This window comes from Aedes albopictus, chromosome 1, assembly GCF_035046485.1.
Source record: "Aedes albopictus strain Foshan chromosome 1, AalbF5, whole genome shotgun sequence".
NCBI classification, from domain to species: domain Eukaryota; kingdom Metazoa; phylum Arthropoda; class Insecta; order Diptera; family Culicidae; genus Aedes; species Aedes albopictus.
Genome location: NC_085136.1, coordinates 32,649,281 through 32,674,333, shown reverse-complemented (window position 1 = coordinate 32,674,333; position 25,053 = coordinate 32,649,281). Strand labels below are relative to the sequence as shown.

Below are 25,053 nucleotides of genomic sequence, written 5' to 3'. Positions count from 1 at the left end.
CTACCTTGGAGTTCAGGACTTCAGCTCTACACTCGTAACAGTATCCATATTTGTTATAAAGAGTATCGCTGCATAATCAACCGCAGTTCTTGGAGTAATCTGAAGTCTACTAAACCTTTGGGACGTTTAGGTTCGTCCAAACTGTTCCATAATGAAGTCCATTAAATCTAAAAGAATAACTTTATGTGTTTTCGATGCTCTTGAAATCTCAAATGTCTTGAAATCTCAGATGTCATTCATAGATACTACAGGGATATTCCAGGTCAGCCAAACTACCTTGGTGTTCAGGACTTCAGGTCTACACTCGTAACAACAGCCATATCGTTGCATATTTATCAGTGGTTACTGGACCAATCTGAATTCTACTTTTTTTTTATTATGCATTTTTGGGATATTCAGGTTTGTCCCAAACTATTTTATAATGAAGTTCTTCAAATCTACAAGAAAAACTTTAAGTGTTTTCATCATAAATAATAGCATAGCATAATCTGCTGAGATCCGTGAAGCTCTTGAAATCTTAAATGTCATTTAGAGACACTATGAGAATGTTCCAGATCAGCCAAACTATCTTTGAGTTCAGAACTTCAGGTCTACACTCGTAACATCAGCTATATCTGACATCCAGGCAAAATTTTCACTTCTACGAAAATGTTCAACTAGCTGTTACTTTTCGAAAACTGCATCAAATATTTTAAATTTTTTACTGTAAGTTCATCAACTAGTTGTGCATTAGTGGTCCAAATTTGGAAAAGATCGAGCCATTCTTCACAAAGTTATAAACATTCTTGAAAAAGGTAAAATTATTCGATAGCCAACTTTGAGCTGTTATATCTCCGGATTCAATGAACCGATTGCAATGAAATTTTGACCATTGATGACCTATATAATGAACTCTGGAAAACATTTGACTTAACTTGACATTTTCAACAAGAGAAAAAGTTCTAGCGATTTTCTTTTTTTCACGATTTTTTTTAGTAAATTGGTCTATTTTTAATATGCATTCCATTACTTTTTCAATTTATTGACGGCCATGTTGTTACTTTCCTTCAAAACATATTTATATATAAGTCAATCAGAGGGAAATTAAATGAACTGTCATTTGCATCTTTAATTTTGAAACGATGTTTATGTTTTGGATAATTTGGTGTTTTATTAGAAAAATAATCTAATAGTTATAATTTTCTTCCGTGTTAAAAATTTTAAGTTAAGTCAACGGTTTTTCATAGCTCGTTATATAAGTCATAAATGGTCAAAATTTCATTGCATTCGGTTCATTGAATCCGGAGATATAACAGCTCAAAGTTGGCTATCGGATAATTTTACCTTTTTCAAGAATCTTTATAACTTTGCGAAGAATAGCCCGATCTTTTCAAATTTGAACCACTAATACACAACTTGTTGATGAACTTACAGGTAAAATTTGAGTATATTTGATGCTCTTTTCGAAAAGTTACAGCTAGTTGAACATTTTTTGAAAAGTGAAAATTTTGCCTGTCCCGATCATTTTGTCTATTCCCTGTATTGAGTATAATTTCATAATCAATCGCAGTGACTGGACCAATCTGAAGTCTACTATATATTATTATAAACCTTTGGGAAATTGAGGGTCGTCCAAGCTATCCTGATGTTTATCTCTTGACAGTAGTTATTCTCTCAATGAACTTTAAACTATAATCTGTAATTCCCCTGGCATATCATGAATCATTTCAAGATAGTTTTGAGATATTCCAGATTAACAACACTGCTCCGGAGATCACAGCTTCAGGTCAACACTTGTGATAATAGCTTTTGCCACTACGTTGAGTAGTGTTACATAATCCACTGTACTTACCAAAGCAGTTAGAGGAACAATAAGCGTTGTTATATATTTTTAGGATACTATGGCCTTCTTTACTGTTATGAAGCTTAGTTGATAAAAACAATCACTATAACTTTCACAAGACTTACTGGACATGATACATTACAAATTGTAGCTTTTAATGGAAGAAGTTACCGTTACACCCGCAGACTTTAGGATCTAAACTCAAAGAACAGTTAGGATGACCTAGGATAACCCGACTAACCCGATATTGTCTATTAACCTTTCAGAATACTTACTGGATATGATAGATTACAAATCGTAGCTTTGCATACTGAAAGAAATTATCGTTACACCCATAGACATAGCGATTAAACGATCAACGATCAAATCTGACTATACATGTCAATGGTTCCTCCTCCGTGATTGATCTGAGCTGGTACCAATTGGGTTTTTAAATTAAGAAAAATGTATCAATTTTTTGATTTTATACGAAAGAGCACCTTTTTCTGAGCCACTATGATTTTTTTCAGATTTTTAGAACTTTATTTTGGTACCTAAAATCAATTTCCAAGAGATTTTTTGAAATCATCTTTTGACAGCTGGGTAACTGTTTGACAGCTCCACCCAGTACAAAATGCGACGAGGGGTGATTCGACAAATCGCTCCCATACAAACTTCAAATTGATTTTTAAATAGGTTCCTGGGCACCAAAATTCATGAAAATTTGGATTTCGGCTTAGTTTTGCATGCAGATTCAGAATATGGAATTATCTCAACACCGCTAAAGAAGCCAATTGCACTGAGATCCAAATGAATAAGGGCTGGAAAACTCCACTTATTCTCAAAGTGCAATTTAAGCAGCTCATACATTTTGGATCAATAACGTCGCCGGCCACGTCCTTATAGTCAGTTGGGAAGGGAAAGGAATGTTAGAGTGTGCCGGTTGTTGCTACTAAAGACCGAGATCACCTCTGCATCCCCACAACCAGCACGGGCTGGGGTATTTGTTAGACGGAAAGGATGGGAGATCTGGGAGTCACCGTTGTGTCGGTGATGCGATCCATGGATAGGAGTTATTTATAGTGTTCGTGATAGATTGTGTGGTGAATAAGGGAATAAGGTCAAGCGGCACAGCACGCTTTGGTTGCATAACTTGTAGGCGTTATATATACACTGTGCTTTGAGTGGAAGTTGGAAGGGAGGGAAACGACTGTTCTTCAATTCGTTTCTGGTTCTAGCGATGGCTATGAACATTAGGGTGGGACACGAAAAGACATTTTACTCCTGTACACTTTTTGAGTTCCATTTTGGCCCCATATCAACTGGGCAAAATTTCAACTCGATCCACTAGCGTGCACAGGGGGGGGCAAGGGGGGGCACTTGCCCCCCCTTCTATAAAAAAAATCTATGCACCATTTTTGCAATTCTTGCACCTTACCACGCAATGTTGAGAATCATTGAGCTATGGTGCATCATTGACACATACAATTTCTTAGTATCTCATGCACAACCATGATGTTCTCAAAATCATCTAGGCTAAACTCACACACCATCTTCTAACTAATCAGTGATGTCAGCACCACATTTGAAAAAACATGCACCATTTTGGCATTTTGTATTCCAAAACTGTATTCCATGTACGTGAACCATGGTGACTTCGGCACCACATTGAATTCTGAGCACCATTTTTGCAATTCGTGCACCTAGCCATACAAAATAACGAGTATCACTGAATAACAGTGACGATTAATACAGCACACTAACATCATGCACCTTCTTCAAAACTTTCAATGCACCATCATGATGTCCACAGAATGATCTAGGTATCCACGCATTATGATGATCGCATGAAATGTCTTTTTATCAGTTAGATATCTAATACCTCATACTGATATGCACCATCATGAAATTTCATGCACCATCACAGCTCTTCAAGCACCATTTCAGCGTTTATCATATTATCTAGGCATCTAAAGCACTGTAATGCCGTGAGCATCACACAAAATACATTTTTTTGTATGCTATGCACCATTTTTCCAATTCGTGCACCTAAGCATAAGCTTTGAAAAACGGTGACAACTAATGCATCATCTAGTATCATGCACCTTCTTCAAAGCTTTCCAACCACCATTTTGGCATTGACTATATCATCTAGGCATCTTATGCACCATTATGATGTGGTTCACAAGTGAATTTGATGCACCATTTTGGCATTTCGCATACAAAATAGCATTCCTTGTACCTTATGGAACGGGGTGAAACGGAACGCAGAATCAAAACAAAACTGCAAAAAGGGTTACCATCCGTGTGTTTTTCGATGCCGACAGGGTAACTAGAAGTTCAAATTAAAAATGAACCTCGATGGTTTGCATGAGGTGTCGTTCAAACCAACGGGGGTAGACGGTACCTGATCCATGTTGACTTCCGCACCACATTAAATTCTATGCATCATTTTTGCAATTCTTAATTTTAGATCTAACCACCCAATGCTGAGAATCATTGAATCATGGTGGCAACAAATGCACCCCTGATACATACAATTTATTAGTGTCTCATGAACAACCGTGATGTTCTCACAATCATTTTTAGGCTAATCTCACGCACCATCTTTCAACTAATCAGTGATGTGAGCACCATATTCGAATAACATGCACCATTTTGGCATTTCGTTTTCCAAAGCTGTAATCCATGTACGTGAACCATGGTGACTTCGGCACTACATTGAATTCCAAGCACCATTTTTGCAATTCGTGCACCTAGCCATACACAATATCGAGTGTCGCTGAATAACGGTGACAACTAATACAGCACACTAACATCATGTACCTTGTTCAAAGCATCCACAGAATGATCTAGGTATCCACGCATTATGCTGATCTCATGCACTATCTTTGAATCAACTAGGAATCTAATGCATCATACTGATATGCACCATCATTAAATTTCATGCACCATCAAAGCTTTCCAAGCACCATTTCAGCGTTTATTATATTATCTAGGCATCTGATGCACCATTATGTTGTAAGCATCACATAAAATACTTTTATTTTGTATTCTATGCACCATTTTTGCAATTCGTGCACCTAACCATGCAACATGTTGATAATCTTTGAATAACGGAGACAACTAATGTAGCTCACAAGCATCATACGCCTTCTTCCAAGCCTTCCATGCACCATTTTGGCATTCATTATACCATCTAGGTATCTTATGCACCATTATGATGTGGTTTACATTTGAATTTGATGCACCATTTTGGCATTCATTAACCATCTAGGTATCTTGTGCACCATTATGATGTGGTTTACATTTGAATTTGATGCACCATTTTGGCATTTCGCATACAAAATAGTATTCCACGTACCTGGAACATGTTGATTTCTGTGCCACATTGAGTTTCCTGCACCTTTGCACGAATTGCAAGTGCACCTAAATATGAAACATGACGAGTATAACAGAATCATGGTGAAGCTAATGCACCATACAGACATCATGCACCACCATGATGTTCACAGAATCATCTAGGCAACATCTCACGCACCATCTTTGAATCAAATATGTATCTAATTGCGAAATAAGGCACCATCGTTAAATTTCATGCATTACTAAAGCATTTAATGCGTAATCGTGGCGTTCACTATATCATCTAGGTATCTATTGCACCATTATTATTGTATGTAGTTTCGTACATCGAAATAGCATTTCTTGTACGATGTCAACTCTAATGCTGCATACTGACATCAAGCACCATCTTTGAATGACATGTTCCATATCAGCATTCAATGCACCATACCAATGAACTCAGTGTTATTAGAAGATCCTATACACTACGGTGACATCATGCACCTTTATTGCCGCACGCAATTTAATGTTCACGCAGCACCAACATTTTTATGTTTACACCATCTCCAAATCTCATGTTTTATCTTAGCATTCTATAAATCAAATTGCAATTACTTGCCACGCATGCATTATCTCGACGTTCCCTTGACCATTGAGGTATATAACCATACTCACATCACACACCTTTTTAAAATTCTATACACCTTCTTGGTGTTCATTGTATCATCCACAATTGAATTTTATATACCATTTTGTGATTCGCGCATCAAAATAGCATTCCGTGGATCATTTTCAGAATCACGTTACCACCTCGAGAAATATCTGGAGTAATTCGTGGAGGCATTCTAGGAGAAATCCCTGGAGAAATTTCAGGGGGAATCCTTGAAGGACTTTCTGGAGGAATCCCTGAAGACATTATTAAAGAAGTGCTTGAAAAAATTCTTGAAAAAAGCTCTCAAAAACTGGAAGAGGAGTTAAGAAATTCCTGTAGAATTTGCAGGAGGAGCTACTAAAGGAATTGCTGGAAAAATTATTGAAAGGAATTCTCTGGAGGCATTCCTAAAGGAATCCTTGAAGAATTTGCTGGGGGAATCCGTAGAGGAATTCGTGAAAGAATTCACAGAGGAATTTGTGGAGAAATATTTCCAAAAAGTCTTGGACAAATTTCTCGAAGAGTTCCAGCAAGGGCTCATTGACGAACCCCTGGAAGATTTCCTAGAGTAAACTCTGGAGGCATTCCTGGAAGAAACCCTGGAGGAATTCCTGGAAGAATTTCTGGAGGAATCTCTGAAGGCATTCCTGAAGGAATCCTTGGAAGAATGCCTGGAGGAACTTCTGGAAGAATGTCCGGAGGAATTTCTGCAGGAATCCCTGAGGAAATTTCTGGAGAGACATTTGGAGGAGTTTCTAAGAATTCCTGGAGGAAGCTATGAGAAATTCCTGGTGAAATCCCTGATGAAATACCTGGAGGAATTTCTGAAGGAATACGTGAAGGAATTACAGGACGAAACACCGGAGGGGTAACAGAAGGAATCTATGAAGGAATCCATGAAAGAATCCATGGAGGAATTCCAGGATGAATTGCTGGAGGAATTCCTGAAGGATTTTTTGGAAAAATTCCTGCATGAATTTGTGGAAGAATTACTCGAGGAATTCAATGACGAATCCTTGCAGAAATTACTGGAAAATTCTCTGGAGGAATTTGTGGAGCAATTTCTGGTGGAATCAGTGGAGGCATTCCTGAAGGAATGTTTGGAAGAATCCGTGAAAAATTTCTTGGAGGAATTTCTGGAGGCATTCTTTCAAGAATTATTGGAAGAATTTCTGGAGGATTTTCAGGAGGAGTACTTGGCTGAATCCCTGGAGACATTCATAGAGGAAATCCTAGAGAAAGTTTTGGAAAATTCCTGGAAAAATCCCTGCTGTAATCCTAGGAGGAATTCTTGAAGGAATCCGCAAAGGAATTCAAGGATGAATCCCTGGAGAATTACTACTTCTGCAAGAATCCCTAGAGGTTTTTCTGGAGAAATTTCTAAAAAATGTAGGAATTCCTGGAAGAATTTCTGGAGGATTTCCTGAAGGAATTCTTTGAAAAATTTCTGGAAAAATATTTGCGGCTTCCTGGAAGGATTAAACGAACTCCTCGAGCAAAAGAATTCCTAGAGGGATTTTTGAGGAATATCTGAAGAAATTCATTGAAGAATCCCTGGAGGAATTCCTTATGAAATTCCTGGAGAAATTCCTGGCGAAATCTATGGAGGAATACCTGAAGAAATTTTTCGAGGAATTCCTGGAACAGTTCCAGGAGAAGTTTTTTTCTTGAGAAATTCATGGATAAATTCTTGTAGGAATACCTAGAGGAATTCTTGGAGGAATCCATGAAGAATTTTTTAGATGATTTTCTGGAGCAATTAAAAGAGAAATTTTCATAGTTGTCCCAGGAGAAATTTCTGGAGATTCCTTGAAAAATTCCAGAAAAAAAATCCTGAAAAAGTGTCTGTAGAAATCCCTGGAGCAATTGGTCGAGGAATTCCTGGAAGAGTTCCGGGAGAAATTTCTTCAGGATTTTCTGGATAAATCCGAGCAGGAATTCCTATAGGAGTCCTTGCAGAAATTCCTGGAGGAATCTCTGTAGAAATTCCCGGAGGTATTCAAGATGAAATTAACGAAGGAATTTTAGAAGTAATAATGGAGGAATTCCTGGAGCAATTTCCGAAAGAATTCTTTGAGGTATTTTTTGCGAAACATTCCTGGAGAAATTCCTGGAAGATTTTCTTGAGGAATCTTTGGAGAAATTCCTGGAGGAATCCATGTTTGCATTCCGGGAGGTATTTCTGGATAAATTCCTGAAGATTTTTTTCGTGGAACATCTAAAGAAATTCCTGGATGAATTCTTTAAGGAATTTCTGGACAAATATTTAAGGCTTCCTGGAGGAATTTCTAGAGGAACTCTTCGAGGAATTTGTGAAGGATTTTTTTGAGTAATTTCTGAAGAAACTCGTGGATGGACTCCTGGATGAATTCCCGAAGAAATTCATGGAGGAATCCATGGAGAAATCCCTAATGGAATTCCTAGAGAAATACCCAGAAAAGTTCCGGGAAAAATCCCTGCTGTAATCCTAGGAGGGATTCCTAAAGGAATCTGTGAAAGAATTCAAGGATGAATCCCTGGAGAATTCATAGAGAAATTTCTGGAAGAATCCTTAAAGATTGTTCTGGAGAAATTCCTGAAAAATGAAGGAATTCCTGGAAAAATTTCTGCAGGATTTCCTGAAGGAATTTTTTGAAAAAAATCTGGAAAAATATTTGCGGCTTCCTGGAGGAATGATTTAAGGAACTCCTCGAGCAATTTCTGAAAGATTTCCTAGAGAGATTTTTGAGGAATATCTGAAGAAATTCATGGAGGAATCCCTGGCGAAATTCATGGAGGAATCCCTGGAGAAATTCTTCGAAGAATTCCTAGAGGAATTCCTGGAACAGTTCCAGGAGAAGTTTTTTTTCTGGAGAAATCCGTGGATAAACTCTTGGAGGAATACCTAGAGGAATTCTTGGGGGTATCCATGAAGATTTTTTTTGAGGATTTTCTGGAGCAAAACTAAGGATTTTTTTTATAGTTGTCCCAGGACAAATTTCTGGAGAGATTCCTGGAAAAATTCCAGATATGAAAATTCTGTAGAAATCCCTGGAAAAAATTCTCGAGGAATTCCTGGAAGAGTTCCGGGAGAAATTTCTTCAGGATTTTCTGGAGAAATCCGAGCAGGAATTCCTTAAGGTATCCTTGATGAAAATCCTGGAGGAATCCCTGTAGAAATTCAAGATGGAATTACTGAAGAAATTTTTGAAGGAATGAATGGAGGAATTCCTGGAGGAATTCCCGAAGGAATTCTTTGAGGTATTTTTTGCGAAACATTCCTGGAGGAATTCCTGGAGAAGTTCCTGGATGATTTTCTTCAGGAATCTCTGGAGAAATTTCTGGAAGAATCCATGTTTGCATTCCGGGAGGTATTTCTGGAGAAATTCCTCCAGAATTTTTTGGAGGAATTCATTTATGAATTCTTAGAGGAATAACTAGAAATTCCTGGATGAATTCTTTAAGGCATTTCTGGACAAATATTTAAAGCTTCCTGGAGGAATGTCTAGAGGAGCTCCTCAAGGAATTAATAAAGGATTTTTTTTAGCAATTTCTGAAGAAACTCATGGATGAATTCCCGAAGAAATTTCGGAGGAATCCATGGAGAAATCTCTGGAGAAATTCCTAGATAAATTCCCGGAAAAGATCCGGGGAAAAATCTTTTAGGATTTTCTGGAGGAATTAGTCGAGGAATTGCTGGAAGAACCCCTGGAGACAATATTGGAGGAATTCTGGCAGAAATTCTTAGAGAATTTTCTGTAGGAATTCCGGCAGCAATCCCTGGGGGTATTTCATGAGGATTCCATGGAAGTATCCCTGGAGGAATTCTTAGAAGAGTTCTGGGAGAAATTGATTGAGGATTATGTGGAGGATTCCGTGAAGGATTTCCTGGAAAAACCCCTGGGTAAATGCCTTGAGAAATTTCTGGTGGAATCCATGGAGGAAGGAATTTCTGAAGGAGTTCCTAAAAAAAATCATTGAGAAATTCCTGGAGGAATCCATGGAGGTATCCCTGAAGGATTTCTTGGAAGGGTTCCGGGAGACATTCCTTTAAGATTCTCTGGAGGAATTCTAACAGAAATTCCTAGAGGATTTTCTGGAGAAATTCCTGGAGGTATTTCTGGATGAATTTTTGAAGAAATTCAAGAATAAATCGTTGAAGGAATGAATCTCTGAAGAAGTCCTTGAGAATTTCCTGGACGAATCCATTGAAGAATTGCTCGAGAAATTTCAGGAGGAAATCCTGGAAGAGTTCCGGTAGAAATTCCTTTAGGATTTTCTGGAGGAATCTGTAGAGCAATTCCTTGAAGAATCCCTGGAGGAAATATTGAGGAAATTCTGGCAGACATTCCTAGAGGATTTTCTCTACAAGAAATTTCATGAGGAATCTCTGGAGGAATTCCTGGGGGTTATTCTGGAGGAATTCCTGGAGGGAATTCTGAAGAAATTTCTGGAGTATTTACTGGAGGAATTCCTGGAGGGGGGAAATTCTGGAGAAATATATGAGGCTTCATGGAGAAATTTCTGAAGGAACTCCTCGAGAAATTTCTGAAGGAATTTCTGGAGGAATTTCTGCAGGATTTTTTAAAAGAATTTCTGAAGAGATTTTTTAACGAATCCCTGCAGGAACTCCTTGAGAAACTGCAAGAAAAAGTTCTGGAGGAATTCTTTGAGGAATGCAAGGAGAAATCCCTGTAGTTTTGGTGAAAATTCCCGGAGGATTTTTTAGAGGAATCCCTGGAGGAGTTCCTGGTAGAATTTCTGGCGCTCTTCCTTAAGAAATTTCTGAAAGAATTCCCGGAGGAATTTTTGCGGAATTTCTGAAGAAATTCATGGGTGAATCCTCGGAGGAATTTCTGAAGAAATGCCTTGAGAATTTCCTGGAGGAGTCCATGGGGGAATTTTTCGAGGAATTCTAAGAGGAATTCCTGGAAGAGTTCCGTTAAAAATTCATCTAGGATTATCTGGAGGAATGCTCAGGATCGAGGATCAATTCTTAGAGAAATCCCTAGGAGAAAAATTGTAGGATTTCTGACAGTCATTCCTAAAAGAAAATTTCCAGAGGAATTATTTGAGGAATTTATGGTGAAATATATGAGGCTTCCTGGAAGATTAATGGAGGAATGTCTGAAGAAACTTCTCGAGGAATTTCTGAAGGAATATCTGGAGGAATTTCTGAAGACATTCATTATTGCATCCCTGGAGGAATTCCGGAAGAAATTTCAGGAAAAAATCCTGGAGAAATTCCTAGGGGATTCCGTGGAGGATTCCCTGGTGGAATTTCTCGCGGAATCATTCAAGGAACTCCTGGAGGAATTCCTGGAAGAGTTTCGGGTGAAATTACTTTAGGATTTTCTGGTGGAGTTCATGGATGAATTTCGGGGAGAAATCCCTGGAGGCATCTCGGAGAAATTTCTGGAATGTGTGAAAGAACTACTCGAGCAAATTCTGAAGGAATACCTGGAGGAATTTTTGAGGAATTTCTGAAGAAATTTATGAATGAAATCCTGCATGAATTCTTGGATAAATTGCTGGAAAAAATCCTGAAGAAATTCCTGAAGGAATCCGTGGAGGATTTCCTGGACAAATTTCTTGTGGAATTCCTCGAGAAATTCTTGGAAGGGTTCCGGGAGACATTCTTGGGGAACTCAGGCAGAATTTCCTAGAGGAGTTGCTGGAGGAATTTCAGGAGTTCTTCCTCGACAAATTTCTGAAAGAATTCCTGGTGGAATTTCTGGAGGATTTTTTGTGAAACTTCTGAAAAAAATTCATGGGATGATCCCTGGAAGAATTCTTGATGAAGTTGTTTGATAATTTCCTGGAGGAATCCATGGAAGAATCCTTGGAGAAATTTCTTGAGGAATACCTGGAATAATTCCGTAAGAAATTCCTTTAGCATGTTATGGAGGCATCCGTGGAGGAAATATTGGGGAAATTCTGACAGGCAGACATTCAGGATTTTTCCTAGAAAAATGTCAGGAGAGATCTCTGGAGGAATTCCTGGAGGAGTATTTACTGGAGGAATTCCTGGAGGATTTATTTGAGTAATTTCTGGAGAAATATATGAGGCTTCCTGAGGAAATGTCTGAAAGAACTCCTCGAGGAATTCCTAAAGGAAACTCCTGAAGAAATTTCTGAAAAAAAAATCTAAAGAAATTCCTGGAGGTATTCCTGGAAGAGTTTTGGAAGAAATTCCTTTAGGATTTTCTGCAGGAATCCGTGGAGGAATTCCTGGAAGAAATCACTAGTTGCAACTCCAATTCACAACGACAATATTTTTTTTCTATAATTGATAATTTTCTCGATATTCTCCATTGTATTTGAAACGTTTATAAAATTTTATAAGAGTCGAGATAATGACTTCATATCAAAGTTTCGTAATGCCTTGAAATCATCATCATCCGAAGCTTTCTCCAGAATCCCATTATGAAGTACTTGGCGATGTTAGCACCACCACCATATTGCTTGTAACACCATAATTATATTTTGCACCATGATCATACATATATTGCACCATTATTATGGTGCCCCCCCTAAGCAAGAACCCTGCGCACGCTAGTGACTCGATCGGAGAAACTATATTTTAGCGCCAGCCGTTTTAAGTTTTCATACGATTTACTATGGGGAAAATCACTTTTTCAAAGAAAAATCGCCACAGGTTGCGCCTTAACCCCTAAATAATACGATGAATAATTTATGTTGGAAATTTTACGTGGAACCAACCCTCCGAAGACCGCAAAGCGATCTGAGGCATGTGAAAAAAGTTATTGACTGAAAACCGAATGGCATGCAAACGCTGTTTAACATGTAAGGAATAACAATAAATAATAAAATCTCGTTATTTTATCGATCGGGTGAAGCCTAATAACTTTTCCCACGAACGTCGCATCGATTTGCTGTCTTCAGAGGTCTGATTCCTAGTGAAGTTTTCTACAGAGATCATTCGTCGACTTATTTTTAGGGATCTAGGGGTGACTCCTAGCGATTTTTCTTTGCAGGAGTAATATTTCCCCATAGTAAATCGTATGAAAAACCAAGAATGGCGGGCGCTAAAATATAGTTTTTCCGATCGATCTGAAATTTTGCACAGTTGATATGGGACCAAAGTGGAACTCAAAAAGTATACAGGAACTTGAGTTTTCCCATTTTTTGTATTTTCCCATATAAACCATGTACCAGGCTAATGGGTATCTAAAGGGTAGATGGTAGGGTAGCGGGTAGGATAAAGGGTGGAGCAGACGGTCGAGTAGAGGGTTTCGGTGAAGGATAGAGTAGAGGGAGTGGAGTAGAAGGTTAGGATAGAGGATAGGGTAGACAATAGGGAGAAGGGTAGAATAAAGAGTAGGTTTGAGGGTAGGAAAAATGTTTAGGTAGAGAGTAGGGTAGACGGTACGATTGAGCATAATATAGACTAGAGGGTACGGTAAAGGATAGGGCAGTGGTTATACAGTGATAGACATTCGTTTAGCCGAGGGTAAAAAATTTTCAAAAAAGTGTCAGGAAACCCATACAAAAGTGTTTATGATAAAACTTTTTTTATCGTAGTGATAGTATATCTAGTACTGTTTTATAAAAATGTGATACATCATACTTACATATACACTTAAACAAAAACGAGGGTAAAACCCTTCAAATGTCATTTTTTGCCTAGACATTCGTTTAGCCGAATTGAACATTTTTTAGAATTCCATAATAAAAAACTAACAAATTTCAAAAAATATCCAACAAAGTCATTTTGTATGGTGACCTGCATTATAGATCGACTTGAAAATCATGAATTAGGTCGTTTTTGGAAGTGTTGCCATATTAATTTTGCATGCATCTCATATAAATATGTCATTATATTGTAAATGTTTCCAAATTGAGATTTGATGTAGTTATTTTTATCGGAAGTGTTTCAAAAGAATGCAATGAAAGTTTCATGACCAAAGTAGGCTGAAAATTTACGAAAAATAATGTTTTAACAGAAAAAAAATAACGCAAACCGTCAAAAAATCACGTATTTAGGTATTGTTTTGATGAAATATTATGGTTTCACTTGCATAAATCATAGCGTTTACTACTATTATGTCTTCTATTAGCTCCAAATGTCTTTCAGACTGTATTCTGCCTGAAATAACATACATTGGACGGTTCATATTTCGAGAAATGGCACCGAAAGTATTCAAATTTTTAGCATGAACTACTTGTTTCATAATTTAGACATTCTTTTCAAATAAATCATGTTAAAAACGAATGTGGTTCACAACTTAGTCTCATTTATAATATATTTCTTCAGATTGAATGAAATAATCCAACTGTTTGACCATATCTTGCATTTTTGTATGACCAGCTTCTTTTAAATAAACAGGGTACAAAAATTCTGACACTACTTGCAGTTCTTTCACTTAGCAGTCTTCTAACTCATTTAGTAATGCGAGTATCAAACAGGTATACTCCACAGGCATTAGGGCACGTCTTTATTCCAATGCAGAATTATTTATTTTAGCTTTTATCAATCCCATTTTAAAGTTAAAACATCCAAAAACTAGTATACTTAATTTTTTCATGACATTTTATGCAATAATTTGAACATTTCTAACAATAACTCTGTACCATATTTTCAAAACTGCTAATCTAGCTTACGTTTGAGTGTTTACAGAAATCATTTTCCTTAAATAAATTTGTTTATCGTCGCTTCTCCTTATCGGGACATTTTTTTATAATATTTCTCTGAATTTCACAAATAAATAAACTTTTAAGGGCAATTATCTTGCTAACACGTCATAAACTAAATGCCTTGGAGTATATCCTCGAAATATACTCACGAAATTGCAAAAAAAAACTATTGAAAACCAATTTTTCATTTACCTCGGCTAAACGAATGTCTAGGCAAAAAATGACATTTGAAGGGTTTTTACCCTCGTTTTTGTTTCAGTGTATAATATATGTAAGTGTGATGTATCACATTTTTAGAAAACAGCACTAGATATACTATCACTACGATAAAAAAGTTTTATTATAAAATCTTTTGTATGGGTTTCCTGACACTTTTTTTGGTCTCGGCTAAACGAATGTCTATCACTGTAGTAGAGGATAGTTTAGAGGGTAGGGCAGATGGTAGGGTTGAAGGTTATGATAGAGCGTAGGATAGAGGGTTGGAATAGAGGGCAAAGGTAGAGGCTAGAGAATAGGGTGAAGAATTGAGATGAGATTAGATGAGCTGAGGTTCTTTTTTGAGATATCTTCAGGAATTCTTTCCAGGATTTCTTCAGGCATTCCTTTCGAGAATCTTCTCAGGTTTATTCCCGAGATTCCTTAACCCTCTAATACCCAATCCCGCCTTTAGACGGGGTATAATTTAAGCATTTTTGTAATTTTTGTTTCGTGGAAAATCAAATTTTTTATATTTTTGGCTGATATTTAGGACTGTTCTGTATATCTCAAAATGGTTTTTGATGTATTTTAAAGCGTATTTAAATTGATGTTTTAGTCACCTTTTAGAAGTCATTGTTTATTTTGTATTGAATCGCTACAATTAACATATTTTAAATTTTTCCCAAATCATTCTATCCTTGTTTAATAGTTTAAGGGAATCGAATACACTCTAAAATTATTTTCCTTAAAATTACACGGAAAATAAAATTTTCTGTGAAAAAAATTTAAAATAATAATATTTCAACAATAATCATAAAATCTCAAAATGTTTTCATCTCAAAAAATCCTTGAGGTACGGTATTGGCTTACAGGAAAAATATAAAAGTATGGGGATGTTCAAAAATAAAAATTAGAAAAATCAAAAACTGAAATTCACGAAATTAAGAATTAAAAAGAATCATCTTCCAAAACATGTTTAAATCGATTTTAGATGACGAAAAATGATATTTAGATCAAAATCAAAAATTTGGGTATTAGAGGGTTAAGATATTGCTTCCGAGATTGCTGTATGGATTGCTGCGGAGTTCTCTTCAGGGATTTTTGCAGGCGTTGTTTTGGAAAATCCTGAAAGGATTCTGTTAGTTATTCTTTTCTGCATTCTTCAGGGATTTGTGCTGGAATTCCTTTGAAGATTCTTTCCATGATTCCTGCTGTTATTCGTTATGGGATCCCTCCCGAAAAAAAAATTGAAAAAATATATGTTTCTTCCGAGATTGTTTTCAGGCAACCCTAGATCATAGAGACATCTTCTATGGTTCTTGCAGGAACGCCTGCTTAGCTTCTGGCCGGCATTCCTATCATGATCTCTCTAAGGAATACATCAGGTATTCTCAGGGATTCCTTCAGGAATAACTTCAGGGATTTCTGCAAGAATTGCTTCAGAAAATCCTGAAAGGATTCTTTCAGAAATTTTACCCAGCATTCTTTCACGGATTTCTTCTGGAATTACTTCACAGATTCATTTTAGTATACTTTCAAAGTGTTCTGTCGAAACATATTCAGTGAATCTTAGTGGTGATGCATGTTTGAGTGCCAAATGATAAATGAGCTTTAATTGGCATTCTCAAAGGTAGTACCTTAAAACTTCTGAAGCAATCCCTGGATAAATTATCAGCAGGTATCCATGAAGGAATACGGAGGAATCAACAGACGACGTGGAGGAACCCTCAGAGGAATTTCTTGATGGAATCCTCAGAAAGCACTCCTGCTGAAGGAGTTTGTAGAAGAATCCTCATTAGGAATTCCTGAAAGAAATCCTAGCAGGAATAAAGGGGTTATACACCTTGAAAGTCTGAAAAGTGGACCATTTTCGTTGTTATTCAAACAGGCGTATCAACATAGGATTTGAGTGTATTATACGTCTATTTGAAAAAGTATTCGAGAATTTACGTAATTTATTAATTTATTATTAAATCGTAATCGTAACTATTTGTACACACTTGTTCAGAGATGAAAAGCAAACCCAGCTTTTTTTTAAGTAGAGTTAAAATACGATCCAGGTTCTTACTTATATTTTGACGAATCTATAGTTTTTTTTTTATAAACTCGACCTTCCCAGAGAACACAACTTCATGCACTACAGAAATCCTGGCAACCCGGTCCAGAGTAATCCGGCGACGCCAGGTGAACCATGTTCGCTCAGAAAATTACCTTTCCCCGGTTATCAGCATGCTGCGTCCGTCGGCACTCCCTTCTTGGCTCCCTCGCCAGTTCGGCGGCCCATCAGTTCTGCAGTAGAATTCCAACCGATTCCGACTAAGCAGGGCCCGGAGCGACCAGGGACAACCACAAATGTGGCAGACGACTGCTGGCTGCCTGCCAGCCCCCATGTCCCTGCTGGTACAGGTACTGGTCGTGAGAGCTAGGCTCTGTAGAGTTTGATTATGAACATCCGTCGTCCGTCGTCAACAAGTGAGAGAACACGTGGGAAAACGTGAGCAAAGAGCGAGAGCGAAATGGGGCCCAAATTTGGGCGGTTTCCTGGAAAGCCGAATTCGTGCCGGAGCTCAAGAATCGTTCCAGGAAAAGCGAACGAAGACAAGGACGAACATTGTGCAGAAGGGGGAGGGGGCACGCGTGTGGGTCGGGGGAAGACAACTCAAGATTGGCAATAATGGCCCAATGATAAAGGGCGAGCAGTTTTCCAGCAAACCTCTTCGCTTTCTTTTGCCCTGGAGGACCGAACAAAAAAAACAAACAAAATATGTTTCGAAGCGGAAAACAACAACAACAAATTCCGGCATGTTCGGTGGATGATGTCCTGTGTTCGCTCCTTCGACGAGAACGCGTGGGAGGAAATTGGAATGGAAATTTCCTATCATCTCTCTTACGCAGGCAGTACCCCCACCCGGCAACATAGCAACAGGCTGCCACCCTTGTTGTATGTGGTATTGCGGAGGGTGGGCAGCAACGTTAGGGGAAGAGGTGGAGGATTCCAAAATCAGCTGCTGGCTGTGTGCATGGTTCTCCCCCTTCGAAAGTGAGTTCTTGTCAAAGATTTTCCAAGACGACGACAACTGAAGCGTGCTACAGGCTGTTGCTGCTGCTGTTTTTGCTTTTCTAGGTGAAGGATTCTCGATTGATGTGACGCTCACCTGGGATGGTATCTCAGTTAAAATATCAAAATTGTCAAATATGTATTGTGGAAATTCAGTTGATATCTAGGACAATTCAAAAACAGTAATGTTTTTGAATTTTTCTCAAGTTTTCGAGATTTCCAAGGGAATCATCCAAGGCTTAGAAGTTTCTTCAGCAATTTCTCCAGAATTTCTATCATAAAGATTTCTATGCAAATTAGTTTTCTTCCAGAAATTCTTGCAAAAAATATTCCGGAATTTCTCCTTCACTTACTTTAGGTATGCCTTGGATCGCAAAACGAAAACTAGAAAGCTATGCTTCAGGGATTATTCCAGGGATTCCTTCAAAGAATCCTCCAAGATTTTTTTTCCTGGAAGTTTTCCAGGATTTTTATCAAAGATGCCAACAGGAAATCCCTAAGAGATTCTTTCAGAATTCCCTGCAATGATCGTTCCAGGAATTCTTTCGGGGATCCCTCAAGACTTCCATCAGGGACTGCTCTAAAGATTAGTCCAGGAATACCTTCATAAACTTCATTTCCATGAGATTCTGTCAGAAAGGTCTGAGTTTATCAGGGATATGCCCAGCCATTTCTTCCGAGATTCCTCCACGAACTTTTCCAGGGATTCCCTCAGGAATTCTTTCTAGAGTTCCTGCACGATTTCTTCTTCTTTATTCCGGGATCCCTTCTTACGAATTCCTTTAGGGATTTCGCCATAATTCCTGCAGGAATTTTTTCAAAAATATGAACATAGCCTAAGGGATCTCTCTAGAAATTTCTTGAAAACATTCTCCGTTGATTTTCCATAGAATTCCTCCATTCCCTGAAATTCATTCAAGGATTCTTCCAGGCTTCTGTAGGGACTCCTCCACATATACCTGTAAAATTCCTCCAGGAATTTTTTGAAGATTTTTCCAGGAATTTCTTGAAGAATTTTTCCAGGAATTGCTTCAGAGATTTTTACAGAGATTCCTACAGGAATTTTTCCGTTGCTTTATTCAGGTATACCGTCAAAGATTACTTCACTTATTCCTTCAGGGATTTTGCCTGAACCTAGACCTTTGGAGATTCCTCTTTGAATTTCTTGCCAAATTTATTCAAAAATCCCTAAACTAAAGACATGCTTTAGGGATTTTTCCAGGGTTTCCTTCAAAGATTCCTCAAAAAAAAATCAGGAATTTCTTCAGGATTTTTATCAAAAAAAAACCTGCAGGAATTCTTTAAGAGATTCTTTCAGAAATTCTTGCAATGATCCCAGGAATCCCTACTAGACTTCCTTCAGAAATTGCTTTAGAGATTTTTCCAGGAATACCTTCATGAATTCTATTTCAATGAGAATCTTTCAGAAATTTCTCTAGGGATTTTTTCTGGGATTTAACAAGGAACTTTTTCAGAGATTTCATCAGGAATTCCTTCAATAGTTAGTTCCTATACGATTACTTCTTCTTTATGGTTTATACCGGGTTACCTTAAAGAATTCTTTGAGGATTCCTGCAGAAATTTCTTCAAAAATATTGGCATGAATAGCCTAAGAATTTGTCCAGGCATTTCTTCAAATCTTTCTTCGTGATTTCTCATAGAATTCCTCCATTCGCTGGAATTCATTCAAGGATTCCTAGAGACGAACCAGCCAAGGGCTGAAAGTCTCTCTAATAAAGACAAATCAAAATTCAAGGATTCCTCCAGGCTTCTGTATGAATTTGACCACATATACCTGTAAAATTCCCCCAAGAATTTAAAGAACAATTTTTCCAGGAACTGCTTCGGGGATTCGTGTGGAGATTTCTCCAGGAATTCCTCCATTGATTCATTCAAGCATTTTGTGAAAGTTGAGTTCACTTATTCCTTCATGGATTTTGCCTGAAATTTCATTAAGACTCATCGTCGTAGTTAAACAAGTAGCTAGACTGAAAAGTCACCCGAAAACGGTTGATGTTACTATACAGTCGATCCTAATCAAAAAGCAATACCTTAGAAAATTGTGTCGGTAATTTTGAGAATTTTCTCAGAATTTTATTTGAAACAATTCCTTTCGTCTTTCCTTTGGCAATTCTTCGGGCACTTTATTTTAAAATTTGTCATTTAATTCCTTTGGCAAATCCACCGGTAATGCCTTTGAAAATTTTATTTAGAAATGACTTGAAAATTTATTCAGAACCCGACTAGAAAAATATATCAAGCTTATAACACCTTGTGTTATGATGATATGAAATTTTTCTATAACTTATTTTGTTATAAACTAGATGCAGGATGATGTTAAAATAACTAAAACTGTAACAAAAAGTACACCGGTCTAATCAAAATAATAACCTATTTTGTTATAATCAGAACAAAATTATAACACAATATGATATAAATCATAGCTTCATAAAACTAGTTTCTATCATATTTTGATACAATTCTGTAAAATGATGTTCTGAATGTCAAAGAATCAGAACTAAATTATTTCACAATGAGTTATTGAACAACATTTATAACATAAAATGATACAATTGAGTTATAATATTTTCAAACACAAGAGATTTTAAACATGATTATATCACAATGAGTTATACATATCATGGTTTGTTATAATTATGTTATATTGTTGTTAGAATCTTCTAGTCGGGAATTGCTTCAGCATTTTTTTTTTAATTTATTCGGTAATTCCTTTGGAAATTTCTTAATCAATCCCATTGAACATATCTTCGGGAATTTCTTTGAGCAATTTCCGATAATTTCATTGAAAAGTACTTCAGCAATGCTTTTGTAACTTTGCTATAAGAATTCTTCAGAAATTTTTTTCGTAATCTTTTTTTTTGGGAATTTTCCAAAAAAACATTTTTTGAATTTTTTTCTGGAGATTTGCGTATGTCTTCGGAAAACCCTTACTTTAGCATTATTTCAGCAACTCCTTTGGCATCTTTTCGTGAAATTTCCAGTAATTCCTCTATTGATTCATTCTACAATTACACACATTCATCCAGAATTTTTGTTTAGAATTTCGGTTTTCTTCCAGTTGGTTCGCTGACCAGTTTTGATTTTGCCCAGAAACAAGTTTGCTGAACTCTCGACGGTGCCAAAGCGAAAAACAAAGAAAAATGTCGAGATTCGACAAACAGACACATTGGAACAAATATTATCCTTGATATATTTGTATATTTTGACAAAGACGTAGTCAAAACTTGTCAAAAATTTCTAGAAGAATACAGTAGAATGGTCTACGTAACGTCACCAAGATTCTTACCTAAAATTCGTTAAGGAACTCACACTTAGGATCCTTCTTTTTCTCTGGAGTCTGGAACTGGAACTGAGCCTTCACGTGTCTCTAAAGGCGACCTACTGATACCTGATCCCCGATGGTATACAGATGGACTAAAAGTTTAAAATAATCTAGAAATAATCACAAAAAATAAACAGGAATATCTTCGAAAATTGAATAGGCAATTCCTTTCGGGAATTTTCTCAGAATTTTCTATAGTAATCGGTCTATTGGTAATTATTTCAGGCATTGCTTTAGTAATTCTTTAGGCAATTTATTTTCAAATTTCTCATTTGATTCTTTTGAGAAATTCATTGGTAATGCCTTTGAAAATTTATTCAGAAATGACTTTGGTAATTCCTTCGGAACTTTTGATAGATTTGCTTCAGGAAATTTCTTAATGAATTCCTTGGAAAATACGACAATTCACTTGAAAAGTCCTCCAGCATTGCTTTTGAAAATACCCTCTGTAATTGCTATGAAAATTATTAAGGAAATTTATTCATAAAATTGTTAGCGTTGCTTGTAGGAGTTCCTTCAGCAATTCTTTTGGAACTTTTTTTGATTTAATTTTTGAATCTCTAACTTCTCAATATTTAAAATAAATCTCAAGCAGTTATTTGTTTTATGAATTTCTTCGGCAGATTCTTCGGGTATGTCTTTGGAAAATACTATGGAAACTTCTTCGGTAATTACACTGGAAACTTGTACGGTAATTACTCTGGGAATTGATGCTAATTCTCTACGTAATTAGATAATTGATTCCTTAGAAAATTTATCGGGTGATTTTTTTCAAACTTTTTTGATTATTACTCTGGCATATTTTTTAGCATTACTTCAGCAATTCCTGTGGAATCTTTTTAGACATTTTTTTCGGGAATTGATTCAGTAATTTTCTTCGAAATTTCTTGAAAATTCATTCGGTAACTTCTACGGCAATATTTTTTGTTTTCGAGATTATTTCGGTAGTTCCTTTAAAATTGTTTCAAAAACTTTTTTGGAAACTTCTTCGGCATTTTTTTGGGGTATTGAATTGACCAATTCCTTTAGAAATGCTCTTTAATTTCTTCAGAAACTCTTGTTTGGTTATTGGTTGGGAAGTTGCTCCGGCAATTGAAAATTTGAAAATGTTACAGGTAGCTTTTTTTTGTAAACTGCTTCGAGTTAGCTTTTCTTGAAAATTTATTCGGCAATTACTCTTGAAATTTCTTCATCCTGGAGAAATTTCATTTGGATTCCTGAAGGAAGTCCTAGAAGAATTCGTGGAAGAATCATATAGGAAATTTCTGAAGCAAATTCTTGGATAAATATCTGATGGTTTTTTTTTCGGATTTTTCTTTGTGTCTTCTTTCTTTTGTGAATTTTAACCTTTAGGTTAGTTCTTCACACATAAATTTTTTGGAGAAATTAGTGAAGAAATGCATCGCAAAAGGAAGTTGATGTATGGATGGATGAATTGTCAATGAAATTCGTGCAGAAATACTTCAAGAATTGACTGGGAAAACTCTTAGAGGAAGCCCTAAATAAATCTGCAACATAAATTCTGGATAAACGGTAAAAATTTCATTCAATTCGGTTCACTGGTTTCCGATATATGACAGATAAAAAATTAGTTGTCTTAAAAATAGTGTTTTACGAGAACGGTTCTAACTTTGCGAAAGATTAACCAATCCAGCTCAGATTTGTACCAATGATGCACATATAATAGGTTGACAAGCAGTCAACATTTGAGAATTTTTGATGCACTCTATGAAAAGTTACAGCATGTTGAACTTTTTTTGTGAGAGAAAAAAAGTTACCTATCCCAAACATTTTGGGCACCCCCTGTAAATATAGCCGATGCGGTAAAAAACATACTGAGGATGACGGTTTCGATTTCCAGGTGCAGGAACTTCTCTCCAAGGAAATTTCCTTTGCTTCCTTTGACATAGAGTATCTTCGTGCCTGCTACGCAATATACAAAAAAGCCTTCAGTTAATAATTGTATAAATACTCATAGAACACTATGCTGGGCAGCAGGTTCAGTTCTAGGCTCCTAAGAGAAGAGGATTCATCAGTGTGATTTCCTTATCGAATTTGAGGTGAGAATCTTAATCTTGGTGGTGTTCCGTAGACATTTTTAATGTATTCTTCTAGAAATTCTCCTTCTGTATTCTAACCGAAATTCTTAAAAAAAAGTCTCCGGATGAATGTTTGTAGCAATCTATGGAAAACATTTTCAAGAAATTCATGGTAGAATATTTAAAGGGATTATTGGTGGAATTCCAAGTAAAACCTCTGAAGAAATATGTTACGTAATCTTTGACGGTATACCCGGAAGAATTCCTGAACGACAAGAAATCTACAAGAAACGCTAAAGTAGTTTTTGGAAAAATTCTTGAAGAAATTGCTGTGGTAATTGTATAGGCATATGTGGAGAAATCCCTGAAGAAGCCTGGATGAATCCTTGAAAGAATTTCAGAGATGTTGGAGTTCTATGAGAAATCAACTAAGAAAGTCTTAAAGAAATTACTGGAGGCTATTCATGAGAATATTTTTTTAAAGAAAGTTCTTCAGGAATCCTGGAGAAATTCTAGAAGGTATTCGTTAAGGGAGCATTAAGGAAACACATAAAGAAAAATAAATCGTTCAGGAACCCTCGAATCCCAGAGAAATCTCTGAAAGAGTTCGTGGAGATTTTTTCTGCAAAAAATCTTGGACAAACCCCTCAAGCAGTTTTTGGAGGAATTCATGAAAAAAATCTCTAGAAATATTTCTGAAAGAATCTCATGGAAATGGAATTCATGAAGATAATCCTGAACAAAGGATCCCGCAAAATCCCTGCAACAATTCCTGGAAGGATCATTGTAGGAAAATTGCTGGAGAAAACCCTTTTGGTTATTGATGCTAATATTTTTGAAGAATTCCTGGATAAATCTACGAATGAATTTGTTAAGAGACCCCTGAATAAACAATAAAGTAAAAAAAATCGTACGGGAACTCCTGAAGGAATTCTTGGAGGAATCTCTGAAAACAGTTCGTGGATACAAATACCAACATGTATTTTCGGAGATATCGTTGAATCAATATCTAGAGAAATTTCTGCAAAAATTAATGGAATCTCATCTTATTATGACATCCTGGAGGAAACGCTGTAAAAAATTGAAGGAATCCCTGGAATAATCACTATAGCATAGCTGTCTAGTTTTCTAGTAAGTGAAAGGGGAAATTCAAGAATATTTTTACAAGAATTCATAGAAGAATATTTGCAAAAGGAATCTTTTTGATTAAAATTCTGAAGTAATTGTTAAAGAAATCTCTAGAGGAATACCTGTAGAAAATCTTGGAGGAATGTCTGAAGCAATTCTCGATGAAATGTTCAATGGGTTACTGAAGGATGTCCTGGAAAAATAAGTGGAAATTTTAAAGGAATTTCTGAAAAAAATTTGAGAAATTTCTGAAAGAACCTCATGGAAATGGAATTCCACATTTCTAGACAAATCTCTTAAGCAATCCCTGAAGGAAGTCATAGGGATTCCTGGGAAAATTTCCTTGAGTGATCCTTGAAAAGTCCTTGCAAGAATTCCTGGAACCATCACAGCAGGAATTCCTCTAAGAATTTCAAAAGGAATTCCTGTAGGTATCTTTGATAAAAATTATGGCGGAATTCCTGAAAAATACATTGGAAGAATCAGAAGGAAACCCGAGTAAAATCACCACAAAATTGCTTTCCAATTTTTGTTTCGTGATCCAAGAAATCCCTGCAGTAAGTGAAGGGAAAATTCCGAAAAAGATTTTACAAGAATTCCGAGAAGAAAACTTGCAACATGAATCTTTATGGTAGAATTTCTGGAGACATTTCTGAAGAAATTTCTGGAGAAGATCATGATCCATTTTTTGGATAAGTTTCTAAATTCCTGAAGATATTTTCAATGGGATTAATAATATCCTGAAAGAATTAGTGGAAGAATCACTAAATGAATTTCTGAAAAAAATCTGTAGAGAAATTATTGAAATAATCTCATGGTAAAGGAATTCAATAGTATTCCTGAACAAATATCTAA

At 36.5% G+C, this 25,053-nt stretch overlaps 1 protein-coding gene and 1 long non-coding RNA gene across 7 annotated transcripts in view; one reads left to right on the top strand and one right to left on the bottom strand.

Annotated features, from left to right (window-relative positions):
* Window positions 1–25,053, top strand: part of LOC109422192 (signal transducer and transcription activator) — a 388,739-nt gene that overhangs the window by 67,982 nt on the left and 295,704 nt on the right. The gene's annotated exons all lie outside the window — the stretch shown is intronic.
* The window catches only part of LOC134284871 (uncharacterized), an 88,400-nt gene continuing 64,826 nt past the window's right edge, over window positions 1,480–25,053 (bottom strand). Inside the window, exon 2 of the long non-coding RNA XR_009995985.1 lies at window positions 1,480–25,053. This exon is cut by the window's right edge and continues 14,815 nt beyond it. This is a non-coding gene — a long non-coding RNA (uncharacterized LOC134284871).